At 55.3% G+C, this 18,609-nt stretch overlaps 1 non-coding gene across 1 annotated transcript; it reads left to right on the top strand.

Moving 5' to 3' along the window:
* The first annotated feature begins 1,790 nt into the window (after window positions 1-1,790).
* LOC147351841 (U6 spliceosomal RNA) lies at window positions 1,791-1,898 on the top strand. Its single transcript, XR_015148533.1, has one exon. It is a non-coding gene; the product is annotated as a U6 spliceosomal RNA (small nuclear RNA).
* Window positions 1,899-18,609: the final 16,711 nt, after the last annotated feature.

The raw sequence follows: 18,609 nt of genomic DNA, 5'->3' as shown, positions 1-18,609 counted from the left end.
GGAGTTAGACGGAGGCAACATGCACCAGCTAGGCACAGACCCCTAGCACCTTGAAGCCAGAAGAGAACCAGACCAACCAGCAGGCAGGCTTTTCCCTCAGTGTCACTTTGAGCAAGTGCCTGCACCTGCCAGTCCATCTCCCTCTGAAAAGTGAGGGTGTTCCCACTGGCCCAGAGGCTGGCTCTGGGTGTTGATTTTCTCTCCTTTATCCATCCTTCTCAGATGCCTGCAAGGGCAGACCTGTCTCCTCAGTGCGGAGGGGAGAGGTCTGTAGGTGCCATACCCTTGGGGAAACAAAGACAGCCTTCTAGGAGAAGTGTTTGCCTCCAGCTCTTTGCTGTTAATTAGCCTTGGGGGAGATCAGCAGAGGCCCTTCCCCTAAGGGTTCAGCCTGTGAGTGACTGAAAGTGGCCTCCTGCCTGGAGCAGAGGGCTAAGTAGCTAGGGGAGGGGGCGAGAAACAAGAGGCTTTCTCAGAGGGCCATGTGGCACCGGCTTATCTGCCCCTTGGGGTCTGAGTCTGTGGCCTGGTGGAGGAAGGGAATGCAGCCAGACCTGACTCCCTTCCTTGTCCTGTCCCTCTGGGTCCCTCCAACCCTCTATTCTCAAACAAGGTCATATCCCTCCAAGTGCCCACCCTGCTATCTGGAATGGCCATACCTCCTAAACATCTTGAAATACACTCTTCCCCTCCTCCCCCTCTTCTTCCTTCTCTTGCCCATCCTCCTCCTCTAGGAAGCTTTCCAGGACCCAGAAGAGGACAGAGGACTGTTGTCTTCTCAGATCTCCGGCTAGGATCCACCCCTCCCACCTGCTGCTTCCCCAGCAAAGGTGCTGAGTCATGACTTGATGTTGAATTTGGTGATTGGCTGAGTTCTGGACCCTGTGAGAGCAGGATTTGGAGTCACAAAAGCTGCAGTGAAGCAGGTAAATGAGCAGGCTCTGAAGTCAGACAGATCCAAGCTGGGCTGCCTGTCCCAGGGCTCTTGGGGATGAGCAAACTTGCCCTCTCTGTGCCTCAATTCTCTCACTGTGGAGCAGTACATGAGATCATGCAGGAAGAGTTTTATAACAGTGCCTGGCGCTATTATTGTGATGGCAATTATTCCAGTCATAATATCTCAGGACCACATCAGCTCAGAAACAGTGACAGATTTTATTTTCTTGGGCTCCAAAATCACTGCGGACAGTGACTGCAGCCATGAAATTAAAAGACACTTGCTCCTTGGAAGAAAAGCTATGAAAAACCTAGACAGTGGACTAAAAAGCAGAGACATCACTGCTGGCAAAGGTCTGTATAGTCCAAGCTATGGTTTTTCCAGTAATCACGTACAGGTGTGAGAGCTAGACAATAAATAAAAAAGGCTAAGTGCCTAAGAATTGATGCTTTCAAACTGTGGTGCTGGCGAAGACTCTTGAGAGTCCCTTGGACAGCAAGGAGATCCAACCAGTCAATCCTAAAGGAAATCAGTCCTGAATATTCATTGGAAGGACAGATGCTGAAGCTGAAGCTCCAATACTTTGGCCACCTAATGAGAAGAACCAACTCATTGGAAAAGACCCTGATGCTGGGAAAGATTGAGGGCAGGAGGCAAAGGGGACAATAGAGGATGAGATGGTTGGATGGTAACACTGACTCAATGGACATGAGTTTGAGCAAGCTCAGGGAGATAGAGAAGGACAGGAAAGCCTGGCGTGCTGCAGTCCATGGGGTCGCACAGAGTCAGACACGACTGAGCAACAACAACAAGGATCATAGGACCACAGAGGCTTAGGTCAGAGGAGGCTTGGGCGCTCACTTCAGCAGCACATATACTAAATACAGATATGATACAAAGAAGATTGGCGTGGCCCCTGTGCAAGGATTACATGCAAATTTGTGAAGCTTTCCATATTTTTTCATTGAAAAAGACACATATACCCCAATGTTCATTGTAGCACTCTTAACAATAGCTAGGACATGGAAGCAACCTAGATGTCCATCAACAGATAAATGGATAAAGAAGCTCTGGTACATATATACAATGGAATATTACTCAGCCATAAAAAGGAACACATTTGAGTCAGTTCTAATGAGGTGGATGAACTGAGAGCCTATTATACAGAGTGAAGTAAGTCAGAAAAAAAAAAAGTATCATATACTAACGCATAAATATGGAATCTAGAAAGATGGTACTGATGATCCTATTTGCAGGGCAGCAATGGAGAAGCAGACATAGAAAACAGATTTGTGGACACAGCAGGGGAAGAAGAGGGCAGGACGAATGGAGAGAACAGCATGGAAACATACACACTACAATATATAAAGTAGCTAGCTAGTGGGAATTTGCTGTATGACTCAGGGAACTCAAAGGGGAGTTCTGTGACAATCTAGAGGGGTAGAAGGTGGGAGGGAGGTTCAAGAGGGAGGGGACATAGGTATATGTATTGCTGAGGCATGTTGATGTATGGCAGAAACCAACAAAATATTGTAAAGCACTTATCCTTCAATTAAAAATAAATTAATTAAAAAAAAAAGAAGGAGCCTTGGAGGTCATGGGGGGCAATTCACCTTCTGGGTCCCTTCCCCCAGCCTACCTTTCTGGAAGCATCAGACCTGCAGTCTGGAGATAGAAGTCTCCTCTGTAATGGTCACACCCGTGGCACCTTCCCACGGGTACTTTGATGACAGGGGTGACCCAGGTGGATGAGTAAGCCTCTTCCTGTCCTGCTCCCTCTCCCAAAAGTTCCATCCCTGGCCCCAAGGAAGTGTTTGAACCAGGAGGATCACCTCCAACTCCACGCTGAGCCTGTCAGCTGGGGCTCAGGGCCTATGGAGGCCTCAGCCTCAGGACCCTCCTGCTCAAAGCTCATGATCTCTAGGACTCTGGGGCTGGGCAGAGTGGGCAAAGATAAAAACCCAACACTGCCTCTTTCAGACCTAGCCCATGATGGGGCTGCAAGCCAAGACCTATGAGTACCTGGCTCTCTCCTTCCCAATCCTGGCCCAACCTGCAAAAACTGGGCTTGGGAAAAGCTTGTTCACGATCTGAGAGGTAGGCATCATATGCAGAAGACAGTCTGAGCTCTAAGGAGGTGGAAGCATGGCAATGGGCAGCCTGCAGAGGGATGGGGAGGGAAAGGGGCAGGAGAGACACCCCCAGAGGGCTTCTGATGGAGCCCTCAGCCTGGATGAGGTCGGAGGCCTGTTGGTATCTGGCTGCTAGTGAAGAGTGTGGGGTCCAGGAAGCCTCCAGTCCTGCCCCTGGGAGACGTCGTCTGGTGGTTCCCAGGCTTGGGGGTCAGGGACATTCCTTGAGTCTGGCCAGCTCTCCAGACAGGTGTGGCCCAGCCCTAACCAGTCAGGTCACTCTGGGCCATCACCACCCTTGGTGGGCTCCTTTGTTCTTTTCCTGTGGCATTCCTGCCCTGTGCCCTACTGGCACAAGCCTGGGATGTGCCAGGGGGGCCGGTGAGCTGGGTGGGTTTAGCAGCTGCTTGGGCCAGGGGAAGAGGTAAAAGGGGACAGGCAGAGCTGGCAAGCTGCACCCCCCAGTCTGTGCCTCAAAGCCCACTTGTAGATCTCATCCCACTTGCCAGACCCAAGCCCTTGTCTGTAGGCGTTTGAGGGGCTTTGGGCTTTGGAGGCGGCGTTGGGCCCCCGAGGGGGTGTAATAGAGGAAGGGGAAAGAAGCTCCTCTGGTGGAAACACTTGGTGCAGCTCATTGGTCCTCCTTCCCCACTAGGCCTCACCCTCTTCTCTCCTTCCCTTCCAGGGCTGCTCCTCAACTTCCTCTTTGGGAGCCCTTACAGATTCCTCCCCGCTCTGGCCAGGCTCAGCTCTCCATCTTTCCCCAGCTGTCAGGTACCTGGAACTGTGGGGCTTTGCCCCCATCCCTGGCAGTCCACTAGGGACCTCCAGGAAGTAAACCAGAAACATGCAGCTCTGCTGGGTGTGGAGCAACTGGGTACGTCCCTGGGCACCAGACCTGGCAAACAACCTTCCACTGCTGCTGCTGGAAGCGAAGGAAACAAGCCAAGCTCCCTGCACCTGGTGCCCAGAGCCCAGGGATGATCCTCTGGGTGCCCAGAGCCGTCAGGAAACATAAGAGTGAAGGGCCAAGGGGAGCACACCCCTAGGGGCAACAGGCATTCCTTCTCAACCACTGGACTGGGCCAGGCTCTGCCACCAGTCTGCCATCCCGGGAGACATGCCACCCACCAATGGAGCAAACGGCCACTCACCCCAAGTCACTTCTTCGACTGCAGCCCGCAGGCAGGACAAGTTCATCTTATAGAGAGCCCCCTCTTTCCTGGCTCTTGCCTCTCCTTCCCCTGATCTTATCCCCAGGAGCAGAGACACCCTCTCCTTTATCCAGTACTGCTCCCTTCACTCCTTCCTAGCCCTGCTTACTCCACATTCCCCTCCTCCAAGAAGTCCATCGTGGTTTCTCCCCTGATCCAAGCTGCTGGCTACTTAACTCCTCCCCCATCCCGTATCAAGCACAAGCACTCCTGCGTACAAATGCTAGCTCACATGGAAGAGTTGGGGGTGGGGGTGGGGAGTTATTCTTGGTATTTATTATTACTCAGGGGCTTCACTGGTAGCTCAGGCGGTAAAGAATCCACCTACAACACAGGAGTCCCGGGTTTGATCCCTGAGTTGGGAAGATCCCTTGGAGAAGGGATAGGCTACCCACTCCAGTATTCATGGGCTTCTCTGGTGGCTCAGACTGCAAAGAATCCACCTGCAATGCGGGAGAGCTGGGTTCAATCCCTGGATTAGGAAGATCACCTGGAGAAGGGCATGGCAACCCACTCCAGTATTCTTGCCTGGAGCATTCCCATGGACAAAGGAGCCTGGTGGGCTACAGTCCATAGGGTCGCAAAGAGTCGCAAAAACACGGCTGAGCGAATAAGCACAGCACACACAGCATTATTCCTCAGACGTTTTACAGTTTTCATAACACTTGCCCTGACAACTGACTCAAATCATCTTTAACATTACTAAGGTAGGCAGAAAGGGCTAAGTATCTGTCTTTCTATAGAGGACACTGGGGCCCAGAGAAAGAGGAGATTTGACCAAGATCACGGAACCTATTAGAGGACTCAGCCCAGGTCTCCTGACCCTCCGGACCGCCCCCCGCGCGGACTGACACTGCTTGCTAGTCTGGGAGGGCCTCCTGGAGGAGGTGTACCGCGCGCTGCCTCAGGAGGGAAGGCAGAGACCCAGGTGGAGAAGCGGCGCGGGCCTCGGTCGGCTGGGCGGCGTGGGAACCGGCCAGGCTGGAGCGAGGGGAGGGGGCGCCGCGCTCACCGCAAGGTTCCGCCCCTCGGCGGGCGCAGACAAAGGGGTCGCTGTGCCCAGTCGCCCCCTCCCCTTGCTCGGCGCCCCGCGCCCGCCCCCTCTCCCCAAAGCTGCTTTCAATTTAAACGCCTCCAACCAGCGGGCGCTGCCCCGGGGGGCGCGACCGCAGCGCCGAGCGCCCCTGTAATTTCCGCGGGGAGCTGACCGGCTCAAACACGGCCCCGCGGTGCCCCGACCGCAGGCCCCGAGACCGGAGACGGCGCCCAGACGGCCTTGCCCGGGTCGTGGGAGCGCCGCTGGGGCGGCCTCCTCCGAGGGCCCAGCCCGGCCCCGCCGCCTCCTCCACGCAGCCCAGCGCCACCAGGAAGCCTGCGCGCCTTCCCCCATCGCTGCTGCCTTGAAGTCCCTCGCATCTCTAAAAACCCAACTCCCTTGCGGGGAGGAAACCGGGTCAGGAGTACCCATTCTGAAGGAGTACCCCCTTCAGACTAGAGGCTCCCTGAGGGCAGGGGTTAGTTCTCTTCAGACTAGGAGCTTGTAAGGGAAGGTATTGGGTCAACGCTTCCCCCAGCAGACTGGGGAGATCTTGGACCACAAGGGTTTGGGGTCTCCCTAAAAGACAGGGAGTCAGTGAAAGAATGTCTGTAAAGCATGGAAGCCTGGTGCTCAGACCTAGAGTAAATTTTTGTGCTTTGCTTGTTAGTTACTACTACTGGTTACAGTTTCCCCAAAGCTGCGGCTCGGGAAGCAGGCATGTCCCACCTTTCCTCCCTTTCCCCCAGTCCACAAGTGCCTACCCAGAACAGTCAGGAAAGAGAGGACACTTCTCACACTGCGCCCTCCCCAGGGACCTCCTTGGAAGATGAGTCTAAGTGACCTGAGCTGGATTCCTACTTGCCTGCTGAGGAAGTGGAAGGGAGGGTCCTGCCCCCAGGTTAAAGAGGAGGGGACCCCAGCCTCTGGGCCTCCAGGGAAGGACCCAGCATGGATTGTCTCAAAGGGGTAGGTGGGTAAGAGCCACAGACATGGGGAATCTATCTGCCGATCCTCACCTTAGCACAGATCAGGCAGAAAGGCCAGCTGGACACCAGGAAGAACTTTTGAGACCTGGCAGGGAGCTCCGGGGGCTTCTCCAGGTAGGCCTCTGTGTTGGGATGGTGGACATGCCTGCAAAGCTCCCTTCTGACCTGAAGTGTGTATTCTCTTTCCTGCTCCCCTCGGCCTGGGAGCTCTGCCCACCCACCCTCCCTTCTGAGAATTCTGGAGGGGGCATTTTGAGTTAATACATATGAGTGAATTGTCTAAAGTGCCTGATGTCCCTGGATCACTGCTACTCTCAGTGGATGGGGCTCCACTGGAATTTTCCAGATCATGGTGTGTGTGTGTGTCTGTGTGTGTGGTGTGTTGAAGGAGCACAGCTGGGGGCCCTGCTTGTCCTGAGTGCTCTGCTCCACCTTGTCCCCTCCCCCATGTCCCAAACACCCCTCTCTTTCCAGCCTGGCTTTTGTGGTGAAGCTAATCAGAAGTAATTATGGGGAAGGAGGGGTCCTTAGAGGGACCCCACAGAGACCACCTCATCCGCCCTGGCCCAGCCGTGGTGGCCCTGGCCCCCGGGGCCTAGGCCTCGCTCAGCTCCTCCTGGTGAGAGTGAAGCCACCAATGCCACCCCTGCCCACGGCTCCCCTCTCTCCCTGCCGACCCAAGCCCGCAGCTGCAGGTAAGCTCACACATCTGGGTTCCTTTTCCCCTCAGTTGGCCCCCAGTTTTTCCATCCTCATTCATTCATCTCACATTTACTGGGAACCTTCTCTGAGCCAGGGCCCACGCTGGGCACTGAAGTGACTGGTGCCCGCCCTGGGACATGGGTCAGTGCAAACACTGTGGAGGGGAAGGCAGAGGGCCCCCTCTAAAGGCACAGGCCATTTCAGGGAGGCCCTCCCCTCACCACCATTTTGCTGATGCTAAGGGGGCTTGGGGGACAGAGACCATTAGCTCCAGAAGCTGTGAGGACTTCCTGACTCCACACTCCTAACCTGGCAGGCCACCCAGTGCCACCTCCCACCCAGTGTTGACAGATGTCAGGCCAGCCCAGCTCTGTCTTCCTGTCCTGCCCCTGCCCTCCTCTGGCAGCCTCTTCCATCCACTTGTGTTCTCCCTACTTCCTTGCTCAGCGGTCCCTCAGCATGTGTGGAGACCCTCAGTCAGCACACACGGGGCTCAGAGCCTTAGACACCTCAGAGAACAGCTGTCCTCTCTATTTCCCACATGCACACAGGAACTGAGGCCAGGACGGGTGGCGGGGCGAGTGCAGGCAGTCAGCACCGCAGAACTGAATCCTGGACCTCTGACTCCTGGTCCAGGGCTCTTCCTGGGGAGTCCTTCTTGACCTGCACCTGAGGGCATTTTGGGTCTGCTCCTTCCTCCATCCCTTTACCGCGCCCAGGAGAACGGAGGAGCAAAGAAGTTCTCCGCCATCTTGCCTCCTGCCCTGCCCCAGTAGCCTGGGCCTGAAGATGGGTGGTGGGGTGGGAAGGACCAGAGTGCGGCTCAGTTGAGGGTCTCTAATTTGCTCCTGCCCCTTGATGTCCAGAAGAAAACAGGCCTTCTGTGCCCAAGAGACTTCCAAGCAGAAGTGGAGGTCAATGCCCCCCCCCGCCACCCGCCCCGGAGGTGCCAAGGTGGTAATTAGGCTTGGGGGTGGGCCCTGAAAGGATGGGGGTGGGGCGGCCATTATCCCCGGGAGCTGAGCTGGGCAGAGGAGCTGTGTGGTCTGGGCAAATGGGTGGTTTGTAGGTGGTCTAGGGAATGAATGAGTGAGTGTTTGCGAGGGAAGCTGGTGGGGGGGAGCAGAGAGAGTGGGGGAGCAGGCGGAGGGTAGAGCAAAGCTGGGTCGTCTCTCCCTGGACTCAGTGGTCTGGACCCCCGCCCCTGTTCTGAGGCATCACCAAGGAGAGTCCCAGAGGCACCTGGGGGTCTCAGGGGTGCTTGCCCTGGGCCTGCAGCAGTGGGCCACCTGGGCCACCACATGGGGTGGGGATGTTGAGGAGAGGATGGGGTTGGGGGAGGAGGCCTGGCGAGCTCTCTGCTGAGATCATGGCTCTAGGAAGCCACCATCGCCCCACCTGCTCCTCAGCTTCCGGGGAGAGGGGAGGAGGCTGGTGGAGGTGGTTCAGTGCGGGGTCCCTGGCATGTGGTGTAGAGCTGGCCTACTGGCCCTGTCCCCACTCCCAGCCCTTGTCTGATCCCTCTCACTGTAAGGAACAATTCCTTCCTGGACTGCGAAGGGCCCTCTGATTGAATCCTTGCCGCTGTCTCAGCCTCACGGGAGCTGCAAATCCACGAGACGACCTCTTCTTCTAACCCTCAGGATCGCCTGTCCACTGCTTCCCCACTCAGGCTGCACGGGGTAAACTGTTAGTGACTTCACCTCCCTGAGCCTTGGTTTCCCTACGTGTGAAATATAAGTAATACAGTATTAACTATGAGGATTAAAGAAGCCAGCCAGAGTCCACATTCTTAAAATGGCAGTTGTGGCAATGATTAATGCTCAACAAGATGTCTCTTGTGTCCAGAGGGTAATCCTCCTCCCAGGAATGGCTACCTGGAACCCAGGACCTGGCTGTGACCCCTGGCATAGGGACCAGGACTGTGGCAGGCAGGCAGTGAGGTGAGCAGGTCATGGGGAAGGGGTGCGGTTACTGGACTGTCCAGTGGCACCTGCTGGGGCCTGGGGCACATTCCTCCTCCCCCGCTCTCTCCCCACCTGCCAGCTGCCACCTGTGATGTCAGTGCCACTGCTCACCTGGCTCCTGCTGCAAGAGAGAGTACAGTGAGACTAGCAGACACAGCTGCTCCGAGGGAAGGAATGAACTGAGGGAGCAGCCCGATCTGGACAGCCTGCTGGGGCACCTTAGCTGCCCGCCCTCCTAGAGAGGCTAAGTGTCTCTCGCCCGGTTTCATCCTGTAACCCTCAGCACCCTGGGAGGACCCTGCTGGATCTCCACCCTCAGACTGGTATCCCCCTGAGGCAGGGACTGGACCCTCACCATCAGAACAAAGGATCCGTGAAGGGGAGCTAACCCAAAGACCCTGGCCCATGGGGACTGGACTGAAATTTGATGGGCCTAGCCCCTCTCTGGGTTCAGTAGCCTTACTGCGCTCCTTATTCACATCCAAAATTCTCCATTGCTGGGAAAGTCTGCAGCAAAGCCAGAAAGAACTAGAAAATCTGGGAGACTGTCTGCTGCCCTGTGATCTGGAAGTGGCAGAGGTCAGGGGGAAGGACAGGGCCTGTGGAGAGGCAGACTCTACATTAGGGTCATTCCCAAGTCACTCTCCCTCCTCCGTTCCCTCCTCGAAGCCAGCCAGGCTAACCCCTCCTCTCCCTCTGTGCTCTGTCCCCACTGAGCTAGAGCTGGAAGGGACTGGTTGGCGTTTAGTGGTGGGGTGCAGCCAAGGGGAAGAAGGAATGTTTATCCCCCAGACCTGCAGTCAGGCCAACATAGCAGCCTCTGGGGGCTGCTCCTGGGTGGCTGAGACCTTGAGGATGGGAAAGCCCAGATTCGGAGCCAATGATACTCATACCTTCAGATGTCAGCACCCACTCTCCTAGGAGGAAAGAGAGCCCCTTTCTCACCATTCCCTGCTCACTCCAAATATGGATCATCTGGGCTTGGGGAATGAAGGAGGAGGGGAGCTGCCCTAAATGCAATGCTCTTTCCGAGGAACTGGGAGGATTCTGAGGCAGGTGGGAAGTATCAGTTGGGAGTCATTTAGACAGAGAGAGGACAGAGCTTTGGAGAGAGGAGAGGACTAGAAGACCATCTTGCCTCCCTTCCACGCCAATCCTTGAATACCTCTCAAAGAATGTCTCCTGTTTTCAGGTCTACCTCTATGTGGATGCTGGAGAAGGAAATGGCAAACCCACTCCAGTATTCTTGCCTGGATAATTCCATGGGCAGAGGAGCTTGATGGGCTACAGTCCATGGGGTCGCAAAGAGTCAGACACGACTGAGTGACTAATACACACACACACACACACACACACACACACACACACACGCTATGCGCATACAATGCAGAAGTCTCCACATACTCACCTCAAAAATCAAAACATGTTCATTAAAGGCCTACTGTGTTCCAGACCTCCTGTGTGCAGGGTGGTGTTCTAAGCATGAATGAGCAACACTCCCCTCCCTCGCTAGCTCAGTCTAGGGGCTGTAACACACAAGGCAGATTCCAGTTCAAGACAGAATGAAATACAAGCTAGGCAGAGACGCCAAGAAATCTGGTGTACAGACAGGGAAATTCATCCTGACAAAAGATCAAAGATAACCTTCCCAAGCATCCAAAGGGTAATGCAGAAAGTAATTCGGACCCAATACCCTGAAGTGCCTCTTCTGCCTAGAAGCCTTCTTTGAGTCCCCAGTCTAAATCTGTCCCACCCCCATTATAAGTTCTCCTTGAGTTCCTAAAGATACCCTGAACTTATCACAGTTTGTAAGGATATGTTTATTTATGGGATTATGTGATTAATTCTTCTCCCCCAGAGCACCGTAAGTGCCAGGAACAAGCTTGTCTGTGAGCCAAGGTGGTGGGCCATGAAAGCATGCAGCATGACCAGGGTGAAACCAGCCACTAGATGTGGCTGGAGTTAAGGGGGTGAAGTGCATAGTGGCAGCCCAGACGGGCAGGGGAAATTGGCACCAGATCAGGGCAGGCTGTAAATGCCAGGCAACGTTGGGACTTTATCCTGCTGGCAGTGGGGAGCCATCAAAGGTTTTTGAGCATGAGAGTGGCATGTTCCAACCTGTGTTCTGAGATTCCAGGATCCCTTAGTACAGTGCAGAGGAGGGGTGGGGGGTTGGGGTGTGCCCCCCTGGAGCCAGGGGAACCCGCCTTCGTTGCCGTAGTCTCAGGGACTGGTTTTAAGAGGCCTCAGTTTTGCATCTGGAGCAATCAAAGTGGAAAGAAAAGTGGGCAAGTTCGAACTACTGATACTATAGAAAGGATGGGGTTTGGTGACCAGTTGGATGGTAAAAGGAGTGGACATTAAGGATGACTTGCAAATTCTAGTCATACTGCTTTGGAGACGGTGATGCCTTCAAGCTGGATAAGGCATACCTAAGGCAGCAGTTGTTGAGAAAGATGAGCTATATTTGAAAGATTGAAGGCGGGAGGAGAAGGGGACGACAGAAGATGAGATGGCTGGATGGCATCACCGACTCAATGGTCATGAGTTTGAATAGGCTCCGGGAGTTGGTGATGGACAGGGAAGCCTGGCGTGCTACAGTCCATGGGGTTGCAAAGAGTCAGAGATGACTGAGTGACTGAACTGAACTGAACTGAGCTATATTTGGACATACTCCTGATATCCACTGTCCATTCTCCTACTATAGCCAAAGTCAGTGTTCTCTTACCCCTCCACACAGGCTTCAGGGTGGCATAGCTTCCCCCAGGGTGGTGATGCTCATAGATACGAGGGGAGAGTGTGGGGGTGGGCAGGTGGGAGTTGGAGCTGGGCACCAGTCCTTCTCTCTTCCTGCCCTTGCTTGGCACTGCCTTTTGACTGGACCTCTGACTTCCTGCTCCTCTTGGTGTTACCACCCCTCCAAGAGGAGCTCCCCAGGGAGGCTGGATAAGATAGGGAAGAGATCAGGAAGGAAAGATCTGAACTCTGAAGCAAGTTTAGCTCCTAGAGCTTTGCCCTCCTCACCCCTGCCCACTAGATACCCCTGTGCACACCTGGATTCTTGGAACTCTTAGCAGAAGAGATAAGAGAAGGGTCTGGGAAAAACACAGGGCTGTGGGGAGGCATTGGGTCCAGCCACATGCAGAGTATTAAGAGGGAGTGTGGGCCCCAGACATGGACCCTGAACGATAAACTCAAGGTTGAACTTGCAGTTCTCTATGGAGGGCTCAGGACTCAGTTCTCAGACCCTGGAAGCAGGAGCCCAGACCTCAGGGCATCCCAGTATGCCCCAGGGTGAGCCCTGAACAGAGAGCAAATGCCTGGTTGGCAAGACCCCCAGTGAAAAGAGATGCATTCTGCATCACCCACACCTAGACCTCACAGCTTTCCAAACCACATTCCCTGGAATCCTCCCTAGGTGTTTCCATCAGATGGGTGGGAGGGAAAGGGGACTTCACCCTCTACTCCAACCAGAAACTCTCCACTTTGTTTGATTTATATACTAGGCATCTGCCTGAGACTCCTGCCTGGGGGGTGTGGGAGGGGAGGGACGGAAATGTAGGTTGCTACTAAAACATACAAATACATAATCCCACATTTTTAATTACTGACCTAATTCTATACATTGGAGAAACTCAGTCTAAGAGCCCACTTTCCCTGACTCTTAACAGCTGAGCTGATCCTCTTAGAGCTTTGATGTCTGCACGGCATGAATATATGGATTTCTGGACTCCCGGTCCAGTGCTCAGAGCTTCAGGGGACTTTCCAAGAGAGGGCACAGCATCATGGGAGGTTGGCCCGCCCCGCGGAGAGCCTTGCGGGGGAGGCGGCATCATCTGTCACAGGAGACCTGGCTCTCAGCTGTGTCAGCCCTAGGACCAAAGGGGCCTGAGGCCAGCGGGGTGGAGGTGGGGGACCACCCCCCCGCCAGCGCCCAGACGCCCACTTAGCCGGCGCGCCCAGCCTCCCGCCCAACCGCCGCTCCAGCATCCCGCCCCTCTGCCCCTCGTGGTTGGCGACCACCCGGCAGCTGGCGGCAGCGAAGGGGTGCGGCCAAGAAAGGGTTAATCTGTGGAGCCTTTCATCAGCAGCTTGGCGGGCTCCCAAGGCCCACAGGCTGGGTACCTGGGCGCCTACCTCCGTCGGTGGGGCGGAGACGTGACCACAGGGCAGCCCTGCCGTCTGCATTCCTCCCGCGTGAGTGCGTGAGTGACAGCCGCCGCCGCGCCTGAGCCCCTCTCCGGGCGCCCCGCCCTCCTGCCTAGAGCGGGGCAGAGGTGGGGGCGGGCCCCCGGGGAGGGGAGGGAAGGACACCCCCTCCGCCCTGCCACCCCCAGCCCACCCCCACCCGCACACACACCGCGCCCCCTCTTCTCTCCTCTTGCTGTGACCAGTGCTCTGGAGTGAGTCCCAAAGTGCAGAGAGACCAAGAAAACCCTGCTGGCGACACAGCGGAGGAGCAGGGCGCACCCTGAGCCACGAGGTCAGGATTCAGGGATGGACAGATGACCTGGGCTTCCTGGAGGAAGGGTCAGGACGGGACAGGCACAGCCAAGTCCTAGGCCCGGGTCCCTGGGCTTTCTGCCTTTGTTCCCTGTATCCTTCTCCTGCTCCAGCTCTCCCCATAGGTTTCAACCCTCCTATTACACAGTGGCGGCATGGGCCAGCCTCAGTTCCTCTTCCCTGAACTCAGGGCTCTTGCCTTTGATCTCCTCTTGGGGCCTGTTGGTGGAAAGAGGAAGTTGCCTTTGGCTTGAAGCAAACTCAGACAGGGTGTAAACAGGCAAGGACCCCACCTGCAGGCTTCCCCAAGGTGGAGACCAAGTGTCAAGACAGTGAGGTGCGTCTTTGCTCTGACACAGAGGCAGAACTGCGCTCCCTTCACCCTAGGCCTGGGATTCTCCACGAAGGCCAAATGGACTAGAGAGGGGCTTCGCAGATGGGTCCTCCTCTTCAGGAAGAGCCTCTACCTGAAGTGGGGCTCAGCCCAAGGCCCAGCACCCCTCCTCCAGACTAGAGCATGTGGCACCACTCCTGGAGAGGAACTCCCCCCGGTGGCATCTAGGGTTGCCCAGAAAAAGGAGCTGTGCAGCCCCCCAAATGCCTTAGTAGCCCCAGGGTCATCAGACCCAGGAAACTAGCAGAGACTCCTGAGAACTTTCCACATCCCTCTTCAAATTGGCACTTCAAGCACAGTTTGAAGTGCAAGCTCAGCCCTTGTCTCCAGCCTCTCTGTTTGGCTTCCAAGGGCCCTGGGCTTATGTGCAGAGGAGAGGGAGGGAGGGGTTTGGCGGGAAGAGGCACGTGGAGGGGAGATGGGTCAGGGCAGGAGCAGGTGGGGGCCAGCCCCTGAGCAGCCCTACTCCGGAACCATGGAAGCACTACTTCCCCACTGGTCTCCCTCCCCGCTCCAGGGTTCTCAGCCATCTTCTTTACATCTTGGCTTCTTTCAGTTCTGTCTCAGGGACGCCAGTTGCTGCTGAACAGGTAGAAGTTGGTCTGATATCTAGATTTTCAGAAGTCTTCGCGGCCTTTGGATTCCTGCCAGGATGGCCTTCTCCTCCTTCTCTGTCCTCAGTTAATTATGTAATTAATGCCTGGGGAGTGGGGTTGAGGCCGCTTTCAGGGGAGGAGCAACTGACTCCCTGACTTGGGAAAGAAAGTGTAAGTGTTAGTTCAGCTATCTGCAACCCCACCAACTGTAGCCCACCAGGCTTCTCTGTCCATGGAATTCTCCGGGCAAGAATACTGGAGCCATTCCCTTCTCCTGGGGATCTTCCCCACCCAGGAATCAAACCCAGGTCTCCCACATTGCAGGCAGATTCTTTACCATCTGAACCAGGGAAGACCCCCACCCAACTTAGGGCAGAGGGCTTATTCCTGACCTCAAGAAAACAGCAGTCTTTGTCTGAACAGGAGATGGAGTAAGGGGTTGTAGGAGGCAGATATCCAGGAGATCTTACTTTGCACTGCCACAACTCTGCCCTGGGGCCAATGACTCCATCTCAGTTCTCCCATCTCTGAAATGGGATAATAACTCCAGAAACCACACACAGTGGGTGTTCTGAAGGTTCCTCTCTTAATTAGAGATGGGTGCTGGGTGGTCGGTGCCCTGGGAGAGCAGGCCAGCTTGGCTGCTGTGATCACACCCCAAGCCCATGGTCCTCAGCATGAATGAGATGAATCACTAAGTTACCCACTGCCTGCCCCAGTGGCCCCCCAAGTCAGGGGATCCTTCCAACACCCCAGGCACTACCTTGAAAAGAAAGCTGAGGAACCCACAAATAATAATAAGGCATAAGGCACAATCAGGTAAGGACAAAACAAAGTCAAATGAGAAATCAGGCAGCAGATCTCAGAAGAACCAACTCTCTGCCTGGTTGCCGGGGCTGATGCTTAGATAGCGTGACCAGCTGTCTCAGTCTGCCCAAGACTGTTCTGGCTTCAGCACAGAAAGACCACATCCCTGGAGACCTCTTAGTTTTGGAAAACCTGGGACAATTGGTCACCCTTTTTCAGGGGCTTTGGAGGTTGGAGAGATCACAGATGTCCGATTCTCTTTACACCTCTCGGTTTTCTTTAGGTATCCATGTAGCAATGGAAAAATGCTGGAAGCCTGAGAAGCTTCCACCCCAAAATTATATGACATCACGATGGAAAGCAGTTCTCCCCAGTGCTGTAGGCTAGGACCCCTTTCCCCAGTTATCTCTCTTCCAGGAGAATTCTCATCCAGGGACACTGGTCCTGGGCTCCTTCACATACTTCAGGCAACAGCAGAGCCCTGGTGCTCCCTGGCAACCAGGGAGAATCTTTGAGGAGACAAGCCCCAGGTTGCCATCTGGTGGTAATTCCCCAGGGAAGAGATTTGCCCAGGTGACCTCTAGGTCAGGCTCCTTTAAATAGCCCCAAATTGCCTTTGACACGGGGAACCTAGGGTCACTGCTGGGGGAGGAAGACCCAAGACTTTGAAGGCCACACCCCCAATGGTACTACCTTGAAACTACTTCTAGGGGCAAGCCTTCCAGCTGTGCAACAGTCACCCACAGGCATTCCTGAGGGGTAGCTGCAGCAGCAGTCTCTGGGAGGGGCAGGGAAGGGGCAAAGGAAGCGGGGGCAGGCCCTCCCTTATACACGCCTAGCTGTTTTCTCTTAGGAAACACCAGACCCTGCCTCCCCCACCACACAGACACACATACATGAATCTCTGTTGATCTCAAAGCATAACCATCACTGTGTAAGATGAGAAACTAAGGGCCAAGGGAAACCTGGTGGAAAGCTTAGAGAATGCTGCTCCCCAGGCCCCACCTAGCTGTGCATCTACACACACACACACACACACACACACACACACACAGGGCTTACAGGTGCCTGGGCCCTGTTTGGAGCATGCCATCACCCATGGCAGCAGGTTAAGGGGGTGGTGGGCAGGCAGCCTGGCCTTGGGCCTCTCACTAAGAGCCAGGCCCCCCAGGCTGGCCAGGGAGCTGTCAAACCCCCAACTACAGAGACAAATGGAGCCGTCAGAGAAAATAGCTTCTAATGGGGAGCAGGAGCCAGCCTGGGCTAGGGGTGGGGGGAGGACTCTGCTGGCCAGATGTGAATTCTTCACTAATCACACCAAATTGGCCCAATTTGTTCACTGACACGTGGGGGGACTGGCTTCATCTTTCTCCCACTGAGCAGTCTCCCTCCCGCATGGAAGTGCTTTTGCTCTAGGGATGAGGCTGGCCAGCTGACAGCAGGCTGGGGGGGAAGGGGATGAGGCCAGATTTACACACACCCCTCCCTGTGGGAGCCCAAAAGTTGGCTTGGGCCAGCCTCCCCTCCATCTCTGCCAATCCACAAGGCCCTGGGTGCTGAGGAGTTTAGGGACCCTGGGGAAGGGGGCAAGCAAGAGAAGGGGGTTAAGGCATCTGCTCCCTGGGAAACAGGTATCATAGGCAGGAACTAGGGAATTGGAGATATTCTTGGGAAAAGCAGGGAGGGGTCTTGGGAAGGTCTAGGGGATCACTTCAAACAAGATGATGTCACTTCTTGGAGGCAGCAACGTTTTCCAGGTCCCATTAGGGCCACAATGGTGGTGAGAGGAGGCAAAGGAGAGCCCTTGGTCCCTTTCTCCAGCCCTGAGGAAAACTGACCCCTTAAATGCGTCTGCTAAAAACTGTGTCCTGAAGGGGGACTAGCAGGAGGGCTGCCAGTGAGATTGTGGGAAGAACTTCCTCACCTTCCACTTCACTTGGGCCTCTCTCCAATGCAGATCAAGAGGCGATAATGAGATGGGCATCTACGGGGGTTTGTGGGCTCCAGGAGATAGGACAGGGGCAATAATGAGATGGGCATCTATGGGGGTTTGGGGGTTCCAGGAGGTGGGATAGGGGCAATGATGAGAGGTCAGCCAGGGCAGGGACATAAATGGAGGCCCCAGCCTCTGGAACTCTCTCTTCTCTGCCCTGCACCAGGAAAGGGAGCCATGCACGTGGCTCTGGGTGCTGTAGCCCGCCATCTAGGGTCCATCCTCCCCCTGCCCTCCTGACATCACCCCCACCCCCACCCAAACAGCCACTGGGGCCTAGAAGTTTCAGTGGGCCCAGGCTAGGAAAGATGGGAGTGGAGGGGAACACCTGTGTAGACCTGGACAGCAGGCTCAGGGCTGCTTGGGCAGGGAATTCTGACATTCTGTGGTCTAGAAAGGAAATTGTGCCAAGTCTTCCCCTTGGTTTCATGGAGTCCTCATTCTTGGGAAGGGCGATCCAGCTAGAAGAGGGCCAGAACAGGGCTAGTAACCTTGAGGCCTAAGACAGGGGCCTCCCAGCCCAGCCTAAGAGTAGTACAGCTGCTAGCGCATGCTCCCTGCCTGAGGGCTGGGGTGAAGGTGAAGGGCATCCAGGCACCCCAGCCCGGCTAGCTCTGGGGAAGAGGACAGCTCCCATTCCCAGGCCCCTTTCCTTCCTTTTGCTCTGGCCTCCTCTAGGCTAAGCAATTGCAGCCCCTGGGCATGGCTCTTAAGAACTTTCCTAGGTCACCTTTCACCCCAAATCCCAACGTTTCCAAGGCCCAATCCTGTTGTAATCAGTGCTACCCCCTTGAGGGGAATTCCACTCAGGAAGCCAGGGGGGTGGGGCCATCCCTGAGGGGGAGATAGGCCGCCAGGCTTTTGGAAGGCAGGGAGGTCGCCTGGTGTGATAACCTGTGGGACCAGGTGTGGCCTGCTCCTGCAGGAAGGAAGAAGACAGAGTTGGAAAAAGGGGGCTTAGGAGATAGACAAAGATGGCAGCCAAACTCTGTCGGTGAAGTCAGGGGGCATCCTGGGGAGAAAGGAGCACAGGACCAAATAGAGGCCACCCTGCTCCATCAGCAACTTAATTTTATTTATCAATAATTCCTACTCCTCCCTACCTCACCTGCCTCCTTAGCTGTTCCCAGCTAAGCGGAGCGCCCCCTCCTGGCAGGGTTGTCAACCTGACTTCCAGAGAGCAGAGCCCAACCAGGAAGGGAGGAATACAGGAAAGTCCCTTGATTTCTTGTAGAAACACTCTCTACCTTCTGTTTTCTCACTCACACAGTTCCTATTTGACTTGTGGGCTTATCTTCCCTCAGAACAAGAGCTCTTGCTCCTACCCAAAGAGTCACTC

This window comes from Bos grunniens, chromosome 19, assembly GCF_055505025.1.
Source record: "Bos grunniens cultivar Pamir isolate PY7600 chromosome 19, Bosgru_T2T1.0, whole genome shotgun sequence".
NCBI classification, from domain to species: Eukaryota; Metazoa; Chordata; class Mammalia; order Artiodactyla; family Bovidae; genus Bos; species Bos grunniens.
Note: the sequence above shows the minus strand (reverse complement) of the source record. Positions and strands in the feature narration are given on the sequence as shown.